This window comes from Malania oleifera, chromosome 1 (genome assembly GCF_029873635.1).
Source record: "Malania oleifera isolate guangnan ecotype guangnan chromosome 1, ASM2987363v1, whole genome shotgun sequence".
Classification (NCBI taxonomy): domain Eukaryota; kingdom Viridiplantae; phylum Streptophyta; class Magnoliopsida; order Santalales; family Ximeniaceae; genus Malania; species Malania oleifera.
The window spans coordinates 156,723,230-156,743,774 of NC_080417.1; the positions used below are offsets into that span (position 1 = coordinate 156,723,230).

Below are 20,545 nucleotides of genomic sequence, written 5' to 3' on the forward strand. Positions count from 1 at the left end.
GAATGACTACTGAAGATGAAGCTTGGATGAAGATTAAGCTTAAAGACACGAAGACTAAGATAGTAATCCATATGTATCGTAATATAAGTCTCGTGTAAGTACTTCTCAAACTTATGTTTGTTGTGAAACTCTTAGGATTATTGGACCTAGACACCTGTTTTAATAATTTGGAAAATATATTTACAAAGTCCAAATATCTTTTCAAAAGGATACAAATGAGTTGTGGAATAAAAAATAAAATAAACATTGAATTTCAGGGTGTTCAGGCGTCTGAGGCTTATGCTTAGTTGACTGAATGCAGCAGTCTGAACAAACTGATCTGACATCAGTGAAAAAAATAGAAATTCCACGTTGGTTTTTTCGACAATCTTGTGTCAAATTTTAAATAACTTTTTTAAATTAGGTATGAAAAATTTTGGACAAAACCTTTTGAGATTTGATAAAAAAAAGATACAAATTTATTGGTTTCAAAAATTTCAAAGACATTTCCTACTTTCTAATTTTTTAAAAATTTTAATCCCTCCAAAGTCTTACCTTTTTCGTAAAATATATATAAAAAATAAGGTTTATGTCTTTTTTATAAATCTCAAGAGATGGCTATGAAAATCCTAAAACTTCATGAAAGGTGCACAAAATTTTTAAAATTATTCAAACTTTTTTTAACAATTCCAATCAATCATGTGACTGAATTTTTCAAAATTAAATTGACAAAATTATAAATTGATGATGAAAAAAGTAACTTACATAGCACATTATATTTTTGTATGAAATTTACAATAAATTTATTAATATATTAAATTTAATTGGTCTAAAAATAATTATTCTTCTTTATGCCTTCCTTTCATTAAATGCATGACATGAATCCAAAATGACACTCTTTTCATGTGTCTTGTATTAATTTTTTGTATAAAGTATAAAAAAAGACTCAATGAAATGGCCAAAAGCTTACAAAACTATTCCCAAGATTTGACTCTACTTGAAATTTTTTTACAATAAATGGTGAATAATTACAATGAAAAAAACCAATAATAATTTAACCATGAAAATGATCTCTAAATTAAAGAGTTGCAAAGTATTAAAAGTATCAAATATTTAGGCTTAAAATTAATTAAAGCAAAGGATTACGTCATTTATTAACGATTGATTAAAAATTCAAATAAAATGGGACAGTTAAAGATTAAAAAAAAATCAAAATTCGATTGTTCCCCGCGTAATCGAAATTAGATAAATCCCCTTACAGTACTCGTTAAGAGAGAGAGAGAGAGAGAGAGAGAGAACCCCCTTAGAGTACTCATTGAGAGAGAGAGCCCCCACGCCAACATGCCGCCGCGCCGCATCAACAGAACGCCTACCATGGAGGACTCTGTCCCCGGGCATACTACGACACCGTCGGCCCCGCTGATTGTGAAGATGCATTCGTTTATCCGTGACCACGATGTCGAACATGCAAAATCGAGCGTCGCGAGAAAGCTCGGGGATCTCTTTGATCAGGTGGCTTTGTAAAGCGCCGACCGTAGTAAGAGAGGCATTGAACCATGACTTGAGAATGAAGATGAGAGTCCTTCCTACGGAATAATTAGGGTTTCTTTCTTTGATTTTTTTTTAGATAAAAAGTTTTATTCGTGTGGATGTACAGATAAATATTTCATGTTGATTCAACTTGCTGATTTCGCTTGTCCTTTTTTAATTCAAATGTATCAAAATTTGATATTAAAGTATTTTAATACTTTCCCAATTAGAAGCTATGAAAACGAAGAAAAATAAATAGTTTTTTGTTAATGATAGAACATTGAACACCTTCTTTATGCTTCAATCTAGCCCTCCTGTGCCTTTAGGATCGAAAATTCTTTATTTATATTACATTAATCATGAGTAAACGTGAGTAAACTAAACCTTTAATTGTATGGTTTCCCTTACTATAGGAATCAAAATTATCAAGACTCCCGATTCCTTTTTTTTTTTCAACTGCAGATAGATTTTTTTTTTTTTGGGTTAGCATTTAGGATGCAATTTCTTGGAAAGTTATGAACCGTTGCAACTATGGTTTGCAACATACACTTTGTAGGCAATAAAAAGCAATAGCATATCTTCATATTGGGCCTGGTTTCGTCACCTCCTCTCTCTGTTTCAACTTCATTTCTACAGTATGGAGTCATCGTCTTGGCAATGCCTATCCTAACAATAGAAAAGAGCGCAGCCAACCTACATTGGTAACGACTTGAGCAATTTTCTTCTCTAGAAAAAACATTTATTTGAATCTAGAGTTTTGATAATTTTGAATCTCATAGCAAGGGAAACCGTACAATAAAAGGGTTGGTTTACTCACATTTACTCATGATTAATATAATATAAACAAAAAATTTCCGACCCTAGAGGCACAAGAGGGCTAGATTGAAGCATAAAGAAGATGTTCAATGTTCTATCATCTACAAGCAACACTATTTCTTCTTCTTCTTCTTCTTCCCAGCTTCTAATTGGGAAAATATTAAAAAGCTTTAATATCAAAATTTGATGCATTTGAATTTAAAAAGGACAAGCAAAACCAGCAAGTTGAATCAACATGAAATATTTCTCAATACATCCACACAAATAAAACTTTTTACCCAAAAAAATCTCCAAGAAAGAAACCCTAATTATTTCGCAGGAAGGACTCTCATCTTCATTCTCAGGTCATGGTTCAATACCTCTCTTACTACGGTCGGTGCTCTCTGAAGCCTCCCGATCAAAGAGGTCCTGGAGCTTTCTCGTGACGCTCGGTTTTGCGTCATCGTGGTCACGGATGAATTATGAGCGGGGCCGATGGAGTCTTTTTGAACCCCGTGCCTGACCACGGGGAATAAGGGTGACTTTTTGAACAGCACCATGTCCTGGAGAAAATGTTCTGCAGAACAGCAAAAAAGGAAGCAGAAGTAATTTTATTAACTCATGAAGCGAATCATCTTAACAAAAATATACCATGTCACTGCACTACAAAAACACTAAAACAATCAACATATGAAAAAGCGGTTAATTAACAAAAGAGAGAATATAATTGGATTGATAATCATTTATTTATTAGTCATAAAGCTACATTTGAGGAGGAAGATCAAACTTCAGAAATTTAATACGATCAAACAACTTGCTACAATGATGAAAATTAATGATAGAATGCAGTGGAAATTCTTGATGGCCACAATTACTAAATTCACTTTCCCTTCTACCACTGTCAAATATAAGTTCATTATCAGACTAACGAAATTCGCATTTGGCACAAAGATGCTAAGCACATGCCCCAGATGCACCAGTGCATATATCAAATAAGAATATGCATCATCATCATTGCATCTATGATATTTGATGGCTGGAAAATAAGCAAATCCAGGTTCTATTACTTAATTATAATGACTCAGCACCATGCATGAAGAACTGTCACCTCCCCCCCCCCCAAAAAAAAAAAAAAAAGAAAAACAGAGAGTGAGAGAGAGAGAGATGATTGTTGCAATAACCAAGACATAAAGCATTAGCTAAGAAAAAATAAAAATAATGTATTTAAACCTTGTTTTTCCTTTTTGTTTTGGTGTGGTGGGCGCAGTTGTCATTAGAAGCAAGTTGGGGCAAATGAGTTGGATGAAAAATGAGATTATGTACTCGCAGGCTAGAACTTAATGCATTGACAAAATGATACCTAGACAAAACCATCGAATGCTGCCTCACATTTTACAGATCATCAAATATTAAAAAATTTATACCTTGCATAAAATAAAACTCTAAAAGCGGACATGTCTTAGTAGGTTTTGTGCAATTAATATTGCTGCTCAGACATTATAGAACATCAAATATTAAAAAAAAAATTTGTAATTTGCACCCCCCAAAAAAAAAAATATCCTAAAAATGGGCAGGTTTTGTGCATTTGACAATATGAGGTTTGACAATATCACACAGATGTCCCTGCCAAGAATGCATAATCCTACCTATTACACAAATACAATTAGAGTGCCAATTTCAATTGATTGATTTTGTTCTCCAAACTCGATTTTGGACTGTCATCCAACTTTCCCAAAAACCATAAAAAGATTTTAGAAAAGGAAAAAAAAAAAAACAATCTTCAGCTAAATCAAACCTTCCTGGTACTATTATGCAGGTGAGTAAAATTTTTAAAAGGGCTGGACCAAGTTAAAGGAATATAATGTCCCAATTATCTACCATTGAATAATATTTGCATCATGGCATTGGATGTGCAGATAGAATATTAGAAAGGTTTAAGTATCTGAATTTTCTAGAAACATTAACAGCAGAAATGTTCTCTCTTACCCACAAATAGCATGGCCAACTTCATGGTATGCCACCAGACTTTTGCTCTTCCCATCACTCATAACTGTTTCTTCCATTCCAGCCACAATCCTATCAATTGAATCATCAATCTCTTTTGATGAGATTGCTGTCTTCCCACGACGACCAGCCAATATGGCAGCCTCATTTAAGAGGTTTGCCAGATCTGCCCCACTGAAACCAGGCGTTCTCATTGCTATCACATCCAAAGATACATCACCATCAAATTTCTTATTGCCACCATGAACCTTTAAGATCTCTGTTCTTCCCCGCATATCTGGAACATCAACAGTTACCTGCACCAATACATCGGATTAAATTTTTCTCAGTCAGAGTCAATATAGTAAAAAATAAACAAATAGATAATAACCTGTCTATCAAATCGTCCAGGCCTCAATAAGGCAGAATCAAGAATATCCGCATGGTTAGTTGCTGGAATCACAATGATACCAGTGTTTCCCTCAAAACTATCCATTTCGGTCGAAAGCTGGTCAAGAGTCTGCTCCCTTTCATCATTCCCTCCTCCGATTCTGGTTCCTCTTTGCCGTCCAACAGCATCAATTTCATCAACAAACACAGTGCAAGGAGCATTCTCCTTTGCCTTCATAAAAAGATCACGAACTCGAGAGGCGCCAACACCAATAAACATTTCAACAAACTCAGAACCTGATATAGAAAAAAAAAAATGGAACCCCTGCTTTGCCAGCAATTGCTTTTGCCAAAAGAGACTTCCCAGTTCCCGGGGGACCAATAAGAAGGACGCCTTTGGGAATTCGAGCACCAACTGCAGTGAATCTCTCTGGCTTCTTCAGAAACTCCACCACCCATGAAGTCCTGCTTTGCTTCATCTACTCCAGCAACATCATCAAATGTCACACCAGTGTTTGGTTCCATTTGGAACATGGCTTTGGATTGACCAAAGGCAAGGGGGAATCCAGGCCCACCAGGACCACCCATACCTTCCAGATGAGCGCCGAGACAAGAGAAACAGACCACCAATTAATATCAATGAGAAAGCAAGGTTCCCAATCAGGTTAAATAATAAAGAACCGGAGTCCTCTTGAGCATTATGTGCTGCAAAGTCAATGTTCTTCTCCCTGAACTTCTGAAGAAGCTCCTGGTTGAGTCATGGCAGCTGCATGCGTACTCGCTGCACCCAGTTACCGAACTCAGGAGAAACAGCCTCAACAATAGCTATGGTTCCACTCTCAAACAAATCTACCTTTTTCACCCTTTCCTTGTCCAAATACTCTAAATACCTAGAATATGACACCCGTGATGAAGAAACCCCCTGCTCATCAGCAGAAGCTTTCCCAGTGCCCACTAAAGCAGGCATACCAAGTCCCACATTTCCAACCAGCAACTTTGGAAAGTCTCTTCTCCCTTCATATTTCTCCCGGTCCAAAGAGGCTTTTGTGAGAACTACCTTAGATGACCTACCAACTGAAAGAAGGCTTGATGAAGGAAAAAGACGCCTGCCATAAAAATCCTTATTCAAACCCGGTTTAGTCCTAAGAGTTGATATACCATTTCCGGAAAGGCAGCCCGATGAAGCTGCCATCTATGATATAGAACAGAATTACCTGCAGAACAGGTACAAAATTCCAGACATAGTACATAAATTAGAAGTAAATTCAAATTTTTTTATGTAAAGTAACCTGCATTCACTAATAACTATTTCTGACATGCACAAAATTTCCTCATTGGATAATAAACGTTACAGAAAGCTCACCTTTATTAGTTAGATTATTCATCATATTTTAGAATCATTATTTCCAAAGAGAGGGACGTCATTCTTAGAACTTTGCTTTATTGCTTCCTAATATGATTATATCACTCATTTCTTGTTTTCTTGATTATTTCTGCTTCTTCCAGTACTTCTTCTCCCCTCCTGCTTAATTCCTGCTTCCCCAGCTCCCCCAATCCTCAAAGCCCCAAAATCCTACTTCATTTTCTCCATGCTCACTCCAGCAACTTATAAGTGTCAACTATCAAACTCCAATCATGCTGATACCTATGCATCAATTGAAATCAAATGTAAAGACAAACTAGATCCTATTCATTTTGTTTCTAGAGGTTTCAAATTAACATAATACTCATAAAAGTGATTATAGTCCTACTAGGTATCAAACTCCTTATTGACACCAGTGACTAAACCCAACTCTTTCATCAGAAAATTTCTTGATTCATGTTAGACTAAAAGGATAAGAACTATGGCAGCTAACTTCAAGAAGCAAGAGAGATATATGCTTTAATGGGGGTTTGCGCCAGTGGCATGGACAAAAATCAGCAGAACCTGTCAGCATGAGCTGTATGTGTGGTGTAATTATTAGCTTGATTTTGTAATTAATCCTAGGAATCGGGTTAGTTGACCAATCTTGTGTATTAAATATAGGAATATTTAGTTTCTCTTAGAATAGGATTGTTTCCTGCTTTGTAGGATGCAATTGTATCTATATATTGCCTCCAACTAGAAAAAAAAATAGTATGAGAATTATCCACAAACACCATTGTTTAACATGGTATCAGAGCAGTTCTAATCTTAAGAGAACTCTCTAACATGAACCAAATCTCGTATTCTGAAGCCCATACCCAAAAATTACCATCAAAATTTTTTTTCCCTTTCTTCTTGTTCATCTGAAACTACATTGCGGATCCCAATCCCATTATGCCAACCATACCAAACAACCCAACACTACCAATTATTGTCCACCAAGACAATTCTGTGTTTCCTAACTAAAAATCATGTACTATGCCAAAAATATTGCAGAAAGTGAACCTATCATCAGGCACCAAAATGGTGTCATCAGTGAACTGCAATGCAAAACTACCACATCATCCCTCACTGAAAAACCCCATCCAATCCTCCTATTCAAAACACCAGCAAGCAAAATTAAGAGAAAAGGAGACAAAAGAGCCCCTTGCCTTGATTCCCTAGAGGCCAAAAACCAAGTGTTGGTTCTCCATAGAACTCAAAAATAATAATAAATAAAAAGGGCATAATAAAGAAAAACAACCTCTCCATCTCGAACGAAACCTCTTCCTATCCAAAACACCATCCAAAAATCTTCAATTGTCCCAATCATTAACAACCTCAAAATCTCACTTAAACACCAGATCATTCCTCTTATTACTCCTAACATCTTCAAATATGTCAAGTTGGGCAAGGAAAAGCTTGGGCATAAATCACACTTTAAGGGCCAGCCTAGGCTTGTCTTTGCATACTTATATAGCTTTAGGAAGGCATGTGTGAGCATGCATGCATGCAAGTAGTTTAGAATCAGTTATACACATGCATACACACATGCACACACACAAACTCATAGTTAAGCTTGCCAACACATATTAATTAGATTTGTTGGCAATAAAATTAACATCAAACACCAGATACGCTGACAGTAATATTAAGAAATCCTCCCACTTGCTGTCCAGAAAATATCATGTTCAAGTATTAACAGTTCAAACATAATAATTAGAACAATTTATGCCATTTGAAACAAATTTCCCCTTCATCAGGTTTGCAGATTTTCTACAGATAAGACGTCTTTAATAATGGCCTCCTTCATTCATATTAGCAGACAGGCATTGAGAATTTCAGTGCATACCTAGGGCAGTAGGGTAGGGAAAGCACTCAAAAGTTTTTGCTTGTTTGCATTCAGAAAATCAAGTGTTGCTTCTGCAACAAGAGGATCTGCAAACTCACTGCAATCGGCATTAAAAACAGGTTGGAATGCGCTGATCATCAAATTACAAGATGCAAAATTTCAACTTTGAATGGAATCAAGAATATCAACAATAGAATAAATGCTAAAACAAAAAAAGAAACAATCTATATGGAGAGAGAGAGAGAGAGAGAGAGAGAGAGAGAGAGAGAGAGATAACAATATAACATTGATGGCAAAAGAAAGTCCTATTAAACTATCCAATAAAGCTGCAACAAAAAGGATTCTTTTACAGACCTTATACTTGACCAAAGAAATATAATGGTAAAATTCTACTTAAAGTTCTACTAGGCCTTTTTTTGCAACAAATCATTGGTATTAATTCTATTGAAAATCGCAGGTCAAATATAAGCTTCGACTCTGGAAAGAACCTTAGGGCCCATTTGTTGCAAAAAATAATTAACACTTTCCATTATAGTTTTCTAAAAAATTACAAAAAAATTCAGTTAATTTTGAAGTTTTACAACATTGTATTAAAAACTAAAAAAAAAATTGGCATTATTTGCTTGTGAAAATAGTTTTATTTTCCTGTTAATGGTCATTTTAGTTATCAAGCATTATTCGTTTTTTTTATTAACTAAAACAACAAAAATCAGAAATCAAGCCAACCAGTTCTTCCAATCCCTATTTAAATCCTGAAAGCTAGCTTCCCTGAAAATTCCAAACCCGATGCACAATAAAGAAGTCAAAAACTGAATCTTTTCCCACACCAAATATGCATTCAACTTCTTCCCAGAAAAAAATCCGCACATTACATTCCAACCATAAACCCCATAAAACTGCATACTTGCTACACTTTCATAGAGCTGCCCCGTCCTTCGTTCTTCCAAAGCCAGCAAAAGAAGTGATTAACAAGTGTTCCATCGAACAGGGGCATACCCAACTCTCTTCCATAAAACTCTTCCATAAAACCAAACAATTTACTCCAAATCCTCCATGCAAAATCACAATGCAAAAGGAGATGGGAGGCTGTTTTGGAATTTCTATAACAGAAAAGGCAAACATCTGGAGAGAGAGCCTTCAAAGGTCTCCTAATCTGCAGCAAGTTATTGGTATTAATTTTGTTAAGCACAACCAAGCAAGTAAACGCTTTAATTTTTGGGGGAACTTTAACCTTCCAAATAACAGGGAAAAGAGGAAAGGGAGAGTTTGAATAGGACAAAATTCAAAGAATGTTTTACAAGAAACACCCCCAAATGATCCAGACACCAAGAAGGAAAATCCCTGCCCAAGGATAATCTGCAATTGTTCAATACGGGCAACAAGGACGACAACTCCACCATCTCCCTATCATTTTGAGGTCTATATAGGATTATTGTGTTAGTGTTATGTTAATGAGTGAGAGTTAGTGAGGATATTATGGTCACTGACATGAAATTGACATATGTTACAAAAAGAGGGAGAGACCTATCATTGTGCTAGGTCTTCCATTTTGCTCAATTATTCAACATGCATCAAAGCAAGATCTGACCTAAATCCTAAGCTCAAACAAAACAACCAAACCCTACACCAAATCCTAAACTTCAAACCTGCTGCTGTAGAAGGATTATCCACACCACCAAAAGACCAGAAGCAAATTCCAGGAGCTGCCACAAAATGCTGTAGTTACTGGAAAAGTCCTGGGCGCTGCTTTCCTATCAGAAACTCAAAAAACACATTATATTTTGCAAAAAAATAACCGCATAGCCACCCTAAGAACCTGCCAGTCTGCTGCTCTGTGAAATTTCACAGCTGAAGAGTGTCCCAACACCGCCACGCGGCGACCAGAAGCTGACAGCTCTGACTCCACGCACCATCGCATGAGTGTTTTGAGCAAGATTTCTGCTCCAATTTTTCCAGAATGTTCTAAATACCTCCATACATCATAATATCAAGTTGTTCGTCATGTATTTCCTTCAAAGAATTCAACTTTTTTTATTGTTCACTCGGAGCACTCTGTTAATGGTTTTTTGGTACTGTTAGAACTGTGCTAGTTTGGGGCTCTGTGTAAGCCTTTTGGTGTCATGAGATTAAAGTAAAGTCAATAATTTAGCTGAGGAGGTATATATGCAGCCTCCTCCAAGGTATCCTCATCCTCCTGGTAAGGTTTGTCGTCTCTGACGAGCATTATATGGGCTTAAGCAAGCTCCCTGTGCTTGGTTTGCCAAGTTCAGCTCCACTGTTTCACAGCTTGGGTTTGTTTCTAACCCCTATGATTCAGCTCTTTTTACTCGTCACAATGATACTAGCATCACTATCCTGCTACTTTATGTTGATGATATGATCATTACTGGTGATGATACTTCTAGTATGCATGAGCTTAAAGAGTTTTTGTGTCAGCAATTTGAGTTGAAAGACCTCGATTCTCTTAGCTACTTCCTCGGCTTAGAGGTGTCCCCTACCTCTGATGGCTACTCTTTGACCCAAGCCAAGTATGCTTCTCATCTTCTCACACGTGGTGGTCTCACAGATTGTAAGATAGTTGATAGTTCGCTGGAATCCAACATCAAACTCCGTGCTACTGATGGGGAGCTCCTTCTCGATGCCACTTGTTACCAACAACTTGTTGGGAGCTTGGATTTTCTCACTATCACTATACTAGACATTGCAGGTTTATTCTGATATTGATTGGGCAGGGGACCCTACTGATCACCAGTCTACCATTAGTTTCCTTTTTCTGCTTGGTGACTCTTTTATCTCTTGACGGAGCAAAAAGCAGACTATTGTTGCTCGCTCTAACACTGAGATTTGAGTATCGGGCCCTTGCTGATACTACTTCTGAGCTTCTTTGGCTTCTCCAAGATATGGGTGTTCCTCGGCCCTCGAGCACTCCGCTTTATTGTGACAATCATAGTGCTGTCCAGATCGCTCATAACGATGTCTTTCATAAACGCACCAAACACATCAAGATCGACTGTCATTTTGTGTGTCATCATCTTCAGGAGGGGGCACTTTGCCTCTTGTCAGTTCATTCGGCTGATCAGTTGACTGGTATCTTCACGAAGGCTCATCCACCTGATCGCCATCATGCTTTAGTTTGCAAACTCCATTTGGCATCTTTGATACCACCTTGAGTTTGAGGGGGGAGGTTAGCATATCTCCCTAATTAAGTTGATTGACTAATCTCCATGATTTGGTCAATCTCCATGATTTGTGTAATTAGCATTAATGATTTACCTTTGTGAGCTTGCCTCCTTCACCTATAAAAGGATGACCCTTATACAATTTTATATATACAAAAATACAAAAGTTATTTACAACTCTTTCTTTCTTCTCTTAGTTTTAACATGACTATTTTGTCATTTTTGTCAAGTAATTGAAACGATTCAATCTTTTCTTGTTCAAAACTCAAAAGAGTTAATACCTAAACAACTAATTGAGAAAATTAATAATAACATTACATCCCTAAATTTTTTTAACATAATATAATCCTCAAATTTCTATTTGCTTGCTTCAAAACTTTTTTTATTCACTTGCTATAATCTTTAGTAATATTAATAAATTTAACATTAATAAATATTTATACACATGCACCGATAAAAAAAAATTGAATTTCGAGAGTTACTTTTGAACTTTGATTTTGAATTTGTGTGGATTTCGACAAAACATAATTGATAATCATATTCATTCTATTGAAATCTATACAAATTCAAATTCAAATTCAAATCAACGATATGAAATTCAGGTTTCTAGACACTAGCATATTATTTTTCCATTTATGTTAGTAGGCACATGATTTAATGTTACTATTATTAACATTTAAGAGGGAAAAAACTTTGATCCACAAAACGTGTCACGCAGTAGTTTATGTGGGGTCACACTACTTATTTAGTAAAATTTTAAAGAATAGGACTTACGAGTCTTTTCTCTATTGAATATCGAATAATTAAAAGAAATTTATAACCAAAAGGACCTCAATCGTGTCCTTCGTGCAAAATCCTTTTAAACACAAATAACAACATTAACACCCACATTTAAGACTTTGTTGAAGAGGTGATGCATGAACACATTGAATCCAAATAAAATAGATCATGTAATCTTAGTCCATATTAAATAGCCAATATATGATTGATTAAGAAATATATATTGCCCAATATAGGAAAGATTTCCAAACAAAGCATACTAATAATAGTCAGTACTATCCCTATAATAATAATAAAAAAAAAAGAAAAAAAAATATAAGTGCATTCCGAAATCCACAAATGGGGGAAGGCTTCCTTTTGCCGTATTTATTAATTTTCTTTTTTACCCATTTCCTCCACTGGCCGATTGCCTTTCTCTTTTGCCGAATTCCACATTGAACATTTGAAATTTTAGAATTCTCAAAAATATTTTGTTTTTACTTTCTTTGGGATATGAGAAAAGAATAGTCCATTGCTCTCTTTGGCCTAAAGCTAAAGGCAAGCCAGTTTTAAGAGGCACAGATGAGACACCTAGATTTATGTTATTTTCAATCTATTTTTCTTCATGCATAACTAAAAAAATTCATGTAATTTGAAAAAAAATAAAAATAAAATAGTTAGTTATAAAAATAGTTTTATTTTTATTTTTCAAAGAATTACAAAAACTAATTTATTTTTTAATTTTAAGTCATTTATATAGAAAAATGAAAAATTATAAGAAGCTTTGGCACAGCTCACTTGTGAGGGTCATTTTTTTTTTTTTTTGAATTAATTACAAAAATTCTAAATTCGTATAGTAATGCAAAATGCTTTATTATTATTTTCTCTAATTTTTTATGAAATTTTTAAAAATAAAAATATAATGCATCTTTTATAATTATTTTGAAATTTTAAAATTATTCAAAAAAAAAAAAAAACCTTTTATTTACTCTATCTTCAATATAAATCTCAACTTTTATAATATTTAAAAACTAAAACATAAATAATCCTCTAAATAATTAAATGAGCCGAAGTCATTATAAAGTGCAGAAAGACCTAGCAAGTGTGAAAATATCTGACAACCAACACATGAAAATACAAACATTTTAATGAATAAAATAAGCTCTCACATATTCACATTCACATGTAAAACGAAAATGTTCCAGTGCTGCAGCACCACCTAAAATTTTATTAATTATATTACCTTATTAACCGAACATAAGTAGAATAAAAAACAAAAAACAAAACAAAGCCAAAATAGAAATAGGAATTTAAAAAAGATAACTCTAATTTTTGTCCCCCACTACGCAACTCACGTGCTATTATCGTCGCCCCGCCGCCGTTAACTCTCAACGACGCCGTCCTCCTCCTCCCCGTCGAATTCACTCTCCTCGCCAGCCTCTTCCTCCACCCACTACTCCACTGGAATGCACTCCGTCTTGTGCCGCCACTTCCAGCCCAGAGCCTGGCATGCGCGGGAGAAGTAGCAAACCTCGCCGCCGCCGGAACTCGTGACGTCGCGTCTCTGGCCAATCGTAGCACATCCTCAGGCTAGGTCCAAGCGATTCGCCCCGGATCACGAACCACTCCGCAAGGAATCGGCTGGCCGAGTGAACCTTCGGCGCTGGCACGATGCACCCGAAGTCGCTCAGTAACGAACATCCCGTGCCGTTCAAGTGATCGGACTGGACGTTCCGCGCGTGAGAGAGCACAGCAAAGATCTCGCGTGCGTCGACCTGGGCAAGGAAAAAGTTACCCTTCACGGCGTTCTGTCGGATGCCTACGCCGTCCTTGAGGCAGTGGCCAAGCTCCCGAAGGGCGTCCACGTGGCCGAGGAGAGCAGTGCATTCGCAAAGAGCGAAGCTAGCGCGGAGGAGCTCCTCTGTCTTGGAGCCGCCGCTACCATTTAACTGTATTACGGCGAGCGAGTACAGCGACGGCGAGTCCGAGCCAAACACCGCCTTGCCCATCATTGAAGCTCCGCTCCCGCAATTTTGCAAACAGTAGAAACGAATCTGTGAACAAAATCATAAGATCATAAAAAGTGCTGAAATTTTACTTAAATTTTAATTCGCCCTGATGAAATTGAAGTGTAATTTACCATGCCGAGAGTGTAGCAGGCTTCGACGTTGCCAGCGTCGGTGCAGAGCTTCAAGAACCGGTGAGCGGAATTCTACCAGTTTTTGGCTTTCAAAGGGAACAATTTCGAAGATGCCTTGGACAGTACTAGCGAATGGAGACCCAATTCGTTCAATCTCTTGCATCTGTTACAATAATCAACAACATCAGATTCAAACGATACACAGAGAGCATCTTATCTATTTCAGCACCACAATTTTTCAAAAAAAAAAAAAAGATAAAGAAAAATTCTCCCTTTTCTATTTTCACTCACGTTTTGAAAAAAAAAAAAACCAGATATACAGTTATTCGCAACAACCCTATGCACAAAGGTTTTTTTTTTTCAAAACTTGAGCGAAAATAGAAAAGCGAGAATTTTTCTTTATCTTTTTTTTTTTTTGAAAAATTATGGTGTTGAAACAGATAAGATGCTCTCTATGTGTATCGTTTGAATCTGATGTTGATTATTGTAACAGATGCAAGAGATTGAAAGAATTGGGTCTCCATTCGCTAGTACTGTCCAAGGCATCTCCGAAATCGTTCGATTTGAAAGCCAAAAACTGGTAGAATTTCGCTCACCGGTTCTTGAAGCTCTGCGCCGACGCTGACAACGTCAAAGCCTGCTACACTCTCGGCATGGTAAATTACACTTCAATTTCATCAGGGCGAATTAAAATTTAATTAAAATTTCAACACTTTTTATGATCTTATGATTTTGTTCACAGATTCGTTTCTACTGTTTGCAAAACCACGGGAGCGGAGCTTCAATGATGGGCAAGAAGGCGTTTGGCTCGCACTCGCATGCGCTGTCGTTGTACTTGCTTGCCGTAATACAATTAAACGGCAACGGCGGCTCCAAGACAGAGGAGCGCCTCCGCGACGGCTTCGCTCTCTGCGAACGCACTACTTTCCTCAGCCACGTGGACGCCCTCCGGGAGCTTGACCACTGCCTCAAGGACGGCGTAGGCGTCCACAGAACGTCGTCAAGGGCAACTTTTTCCTCGCCCAGGTCGACGCGCGCGAGATCTTTGTCGTGCTCTCTGACGCGCGAAACATCCAGTCCGATCACTTGAACAGCACAGGATGTCCATTACTGAGCGACTTCGGGTGCATCGTGCCGGCGCCGAAGGCTCACCTGGCCAACCGATTCCTTGGGGAGTGGTTTGCGATCCGGGGCGGATCGCCTGGACCCGGTCTGAGGATGTGCTACCCCTGCTCGGCCAGCCGGAGAAGCAACGGAACGAATTCCGGCGGTGCTCCGGCTGCACCGAGGTTAGCTACTATTCCCACGCGTGCTAGTCTCTGGGCTGGAAGCGGTGGCACAAGACGGGGTGCATTCCGGTGGAGCAGTGGGTGGAGGAAAAGCCCGGCAAGGAGGGTGAATTCGACGGGGAGGACAGCGTCGTTGAGAGTTAACGGCGGGGTGACAGTAACGGCACGTGAGTTGCGTGGTGGGGGACAAAAATTAGAGTTATCATTTTTAAATTCCTATTTCTATTTTGGCTTTGTTTGGCTTTTTTTTTTTTTATTCCCCTTATGTTCGGTTAATAAGATAATATAATTAATAAAATTTTAGGTGGTGCTGTAGCACTGCAACATTTTCGTTTTACATGTGAATGTGAATATGTGAGAGCTTATTTTATTCATTAAAATGTTTGCATTTTCATGTGTTGGTTGTCAGAAATTTTCACACTTGCTGGATCTTTCTGCACTTTATAATGACTTCGGCTCATTTAATTATTTAAAGGATTATTTATTTATTTATTTATGTTTTAGTTTTTAAATATTATAAAAGTTGAGATTTATATTGAAGATAGAGTAAATAAAAGGTTTTTTTCTTTTAAAAATAATTTTAAAATTTCAAAATAATTATAAAAGATGCATTATTTTTTTATTTTTAAAAATTTCATAAAAAATTAGAGAAAATAATAATAAAGCATTTTGCATTACTATACGAATTTAGAATTTTTGTAATTAATTTTTAAAAAATATAAAAAAAAAATGACCCTCACAATTGAGCTGTGCCAAAGCTTCTTATAATTTTTCATTTTTCTATATAAATGACTTAAAATTAAAAAATAAATTATTTTTTTGTAATTCTTTGAAAAATAAAAATAAAACTATTGTTATATGGACTAAGATTACATGATCTATTTTATTTGGATTCAATGTGTTCATGCATCACCTCTTCAACAAAGTCTTAAATGTGGGTGTTAATGTTGTCATTTGTGTTTAAAAGGATTTTGCACGAAGGACGCGATCGAGGTCCTTTCGGTTATAAATTTCTTTTAATAGGATAGTCTATTCGATATTCAATAGAGAAAAGACTGGATCGCAAAACATAGCATATATAGAACAATATGCACAAGAGTTGACGCTTGACAGCATCCAACCTATCCCTCTCCTAAAAAAGTGAGATCACTTGGAAACTGCTGTTATGCAGTAGTGCTATTCAACCAACTGCATTAAATGCATCAATTAAAATTCAGCCTAGAAGGAAATATCCGTGAAGAAAAAGAATCCAGGAGGCAACAATGCATATGATGAAAGAGCGCAGTCATATCAATGTATGTTTGTCATTTTAGTCATTATTTCCTGTATAGACAACAGGATTATCACTTTTACTCCAACTAGTGTTAATGGACATGCAATCCTAAGGTAAACAAAATTCAGTGAATCAATATTTATCACTGCAGCGAGAACACCTTAGTGAGCCAAATGAAACAAATTTAGAGTCCTCAAATCCATGTAACATTAAATAATTGCTTTAGAAAATGATTTTCACAAAAAAAAAGTGCATTTGAGTTAAACTCAAAATGCTAAAAATAATTAGTAATTAGCTTGAAGCAGAAACTATTATGTATAAATTATATATCAATGAGCTATTAAAAATGACTGAAAACAAGTGAATGCACATAAGAGCCACAAAAACCTGGAATAATCCTACCTTTAAGAGCAAGAATTCTGGAATTAGGGTTCATCAGAGCAGAGTCCGCAGTGATGGATCTTCTCGAGGGCTGCATTGGCATGCTCATATAGATGATAACAACACTTTCTTGTGGTGCTGTTTCCCGAACACATATACTTATCGGACTCCATTGTAACATGTGTAAATGTGATAAACTGCGAATTAATCCCAACGCTTGGCAGCTGCAAATATATATAAGATCAAACAGAATTACCCCTCAAATCCATTCTTTCTTATTTAAACAGTATACCTACACTACTTCACGCACACAATAAGTAGTAAAACTTCTCAATATCAAAACTATAGAGCGTGCACCATTAAATATTAATATTACGTAATGCGTGCAGATCCAGACAGGCACCGTGTATATCAGATCTATGAGAATTGTCACACAAATAACCAAGGGTAGCGGTATTGAGACAACAAATCAAGCAGAGTAAGGACATAAAAGAATCTGAACAAATAAGATAGGCAAGCCCCCAAACGCAGGCATCCATTGTAAAGTCAGCTTAGGCCATAGACATCTGAAATGAATTGAACGAAAGGATGGGGACAATTGGGATGACATAGAGAAAGAAGACTCACCATTAAGGCCTCTTTCATGGCAATCAGAGCATTTGCAGCTGCCATGGTAGCTAGATCGAATCCTAGAGATCTGAAACACAATCCGCAGATGTGATTAAAGTCTTGAGTCTCTAATCTGAGAACACCATACAGAAACCAAAAAAGCCTGTGCGGATTCTGATCGCTGCAAGATCCGAAGCAGCGACCAAACCCTCAGCCTGGGGGGGGGGGAGAGAGAAATCTGAAAAAACGAACATACACAGAGGCCTAAAATTAAATCTTGCAATGCACTCCAGGGAAAAAATAAATAAAACAGCCATACGAAGTACCTTTGAAATCACAAAAAGTAGACCTGGCAAAGCGGATCAGGTCGGATAATCCATGGCGGATAAGGCGGATTATTGAGTGAAAAAATCATAATCCATATTCGACTCGTTTAAATGGCGAATTAGGCAGTTTCGGGTCAGATAATTCATGGCGGATGGACGTATAATCCATCATTTTCAAATATAATTTTATTAATAATTTATTTTGTGTCATATTAATTTAAGTTGTATACAACAACTTGCGATTAGTTTGTGTATTAACTTTTCTAGTAAATATATCAATCATTCAATCGTTCATACTAATTAGCAACTCCTGATTCATATAAGTACAACTGTAAGCATTGAACATAATGAAATGAGTCAAATGACCACAATTTTTATATTGAAAATTGACCGAGCAAAAAAAACAAGAAACAACTTGCATCAAATTTACAAGCCAGAAACAACTAACTAAAGTTGCTTTTAAAAAAAAATTTAATTGATTGTGTGAGTGAGAAATAAAAAAGGAGGAAAAAAATCATAAAAGTGGGAGATAAAAAATAAAAAGAATCTTATTTTTTCCAAATTTAGGTAGCTAAGAAATTTTAACTACACCAATAACAACAAAGCATTTAACTCAATGAATATGAATTTTACAAATTATTTTACAAAAATAAGGACACGCTAACCAAATAGGAAGAAATAGCAATAAAATAGATTCAATTTCATACCATGAAGCATAGTTCCTTGTGTAGTGCACTAAATGAGAATGCAACTATGCAAGGAATCATTCAAACAGAGATATTTAAAGAAGAGAACGCAATCTCTTGAAGCATCAAAATAATTAAAAATAAAAATAAACAAATTATCACACAATAAAATAATTCATTAATTAATATAAAGGGTATAATGGCAGGTAAAATGAGTTTAACCAAAACTTTTTTAAACATACATAAATTACATTAAACAGTAGCAGTAAATAGGTAACCCCAAAAAGAATTTAACTACACCAATAACAACAAAGCATTTAACTCAATGAATATGAATTTTACAAATTATTTTACAAAAATAAAGACACATTAACCAAATAGGAAGAAATAGCAATAAAATAGATTCAATTTCATACCATGAAGCATAGTTCCTCGTGTAGTGCACTAAATGAGAATGCAACTATGCAAGGAATCATTCAAACAGAGATATTTAAAGAAGAGAACGCAATCTCTTGAAGCATCAAAATAATTAAAAATAAAAATAAACAAATTATCACACAATAAAATAATTCATAGATTAATATAAAGGGTATAATGGCAGGTAAAATGAGTTTAACCAAAACTTTTTTAAACATAAATAATTTACATTAAACAGTAGCAGTCAATAGGTAACCCCAAAAAGAATTTCAAATGGGAAATAGAAAATGAGTGTCTTGGTTTGGTCAGGAAGTCTAAAGTGCCGAAGCGGGGGCAAAACTACTGACAAATGATGGGCAATGAGGCAAAACTATTGACACCCAAGCCCAACTGTGGACTTGAGGCAGATGATCGAACGCCTTGCACGGTTTTGGGTGAAACATGAATTTCATGACTTAAATTTCAATTTTTATAATTTTTTTTAAATACATAAATAATTTCAAGATCTAAACTACAGATGATTCCTTATTTTTCCACATCATAATCAAATTGACTAGAGAGAATTCAACAAAAGCCCCCACACCCAAGGGTAAATAAAATCACCTGACAACTAGGTTGAACTCAAAAGCCGACAACCAATAAACACCAAATCAAAACAAAATTGATATGAAGCTTCAACAGTTAAACTAAAAATCATAATAATTACTCTATTAATTGGGACATCCAAGCACAAGTCAAAGGCTTCTCTATCTGTTGCTCAAGGGATGTAAGCTACCAGCTGCACGCAATTGCACAGGAATACCGTAGTGGAAAGTAAAACACACAACAGTAACAAAATACAGAAGTATTTTTTTTCTTTTTTTCCTTCTCACAAAAATTAATTTTCATTGCCCTACCTTCTTGTTTGTGTAGAAGCAGAAAATTATGTAGAAATATGTAATGTCCTAATATGCAATAACAGCGAAGCGGGAGAAGCAGAGCTGCAGAAGAAGAAGAAGAAGAAGAAGAAGAAACTTACGAGTTCAAACTTCGAAGCAGATGAACTCACGAAGACTTGAAGACGAGCTGGCGAAGAGCTCCTTTTGGTTCGAAATGTCGACGACGAACTCACGAAGCTCCTGACGAACTCGCGAAGGGCTCCTGCTAGATCGCAGTGTGGAAGACCAACTCACGAAGCTCCTGCTGCTAGTTCGAAGGGTAAGCTCCTGACGAACTCATGAAGCGGCGAAGGGCTCATGCTGGTTCGAAGTGTGGAAGACGAAGGGTTTCGTGCGGGAATAGGGTTGAAGAAGAAGGGTTTCGTCCTGGGCTATGTAGCCTGGCTATTTGAGGATCAGTGGGACTGGGCTGGCCTTGGGCTGGGAGTGGGAGGGGCCGCGCGGGGCTGGGAGCTGTCAGTTGTGTCTGTATGGCCTACGGGCCGTGTGGGCACTGGGCTTTGGCCTTGGCACTTGGGCAGTGGGTTGTTGGGCTTCTATGAGTTAATTACTAATAGGCTTTTAAGCAGTTTGGCGGATCCCCGCCAGATAAACCCTACCCGATCCGTTAAAGAGGCGGATATGAAAATGGAAAA

The 20,545-nt window shown here is 36.6% G+C and overlaps 3 pseudogenes; 1 reads left to right on the plus strand and 2 right to left on the minus strand.

Annotated features, from left to right (window-relative positions):
- Window positions 1–1,085: 1,085 nt before the first annotated feature.
- LOC131159244 (ATP-dependent zinc metalloprotease FTSH 2, chloroplastic-like) lies at window positions 1,086–20,274 on the minus strand (annotated as a pseudogene).
- LOC131150260 (F-box protein At1g67340-like) overlaps window positions 13,233–20,545 on the minus strand; it is a 47,553-nt pseudogene continuing 40,240 nt past the window's right edge.
- Window positions 13,970–15,424, plus strand: LOC131161644 (F-box protein At1g67340-like; annotated as a pseudogene).